This window comes from Sinocyclocheilus grahami, unplaced genomic scaffold (genome assembly GCF_001515645.1).
Source record: "Sinocyclocheilus grahami isolate Dianchi unplaced genomic scaffold, SAMN03320097.WGS_v1.1 scaffold965.1, whole genome shotgun sequence".
NCBI classification, from domain to species: domain Eukaryota; kingdom Metazoa; phylum Chordata; class Actinopteri; order Cypriniformes; family Cyprinidae; genus Sinocyclocheilus; species Sinocyclocheilus grahami.
In genome coordinates, this window is record NW_015506144.1 from 16,295 (window position 1) to 16,956 (window position 662).

At 53.3% G+C, this 662-nt stretch overlaps 1 protein-coding gene across 1 annotated transcript in view; it reads left to right on the plus strand.

Moving 5' to 3' along the window:
- Nucleotides 1–662, plus strand: part of LOC107564830 (protein MNN4-like) — a gene marked incomplete at its 3' end in the record, with an annotated part of 3,420 nt that overhangs the window by 2,375 nt on the left and 383 nt on the right. The gene's annotated exons all lie outside the window — the stretch shown is intronic.

Sequence of the window (662 nt, forward strand, 5' to 3'; positions counted from 1 at the left end):
GCCCTACCACACAGTGATGCAGCTGGTCAGGATGCTCTCGATGGTGCCTCTGTAGAAGGTGCACATGATGGGGGCCGGGGCTCTGGCTCTTCTCAGTTTGCGGAGGAAGTAGAGACGCTGCTGTGCTTTCTTGGCCAGTGCTGCGGTGTTGTCAGTCCAGGAGAGATCCTCTGTGATGTGCACACCCAGGAACTTGGTGCTGCTCACCCTCTCCACAGTCACACCATTGACGGTCAGAGGAGCATGCTGAGTGCGCACTCTCCTGAAGTCAACAACAATCTCCTTCGTCTTCTCCACATTCAGAGAGAGATTGTTGTCACTGCACCACCCGGCCAGGCGGCTCACCTCGCTCCTGTAGTTTGTCTCATCTCTGTTGCTAATGCTAATGCTAAGAGGGAAAGAGGAACAGAGGACAGAGGAAAGAGGCACAGAGGAAAGAGGGACAGAGGAACAGAGGAACAGAGGAGAGAGGAAAGAGGAACAGAGGACAGAGGAACATAGGAAAGAGGAACATAGGAAAGAGGAACAGAGGACAGAGGGACAGAGGAAAGAGGGACAGAGGAAAGAGGGACAGAGGGACAGAGGAACGAGGGACAGAAGAACAGAGGAAAGAGGAACAGAGGAACATAGGAAAGAGGAACAGGACAGAGGAACAGAGGACA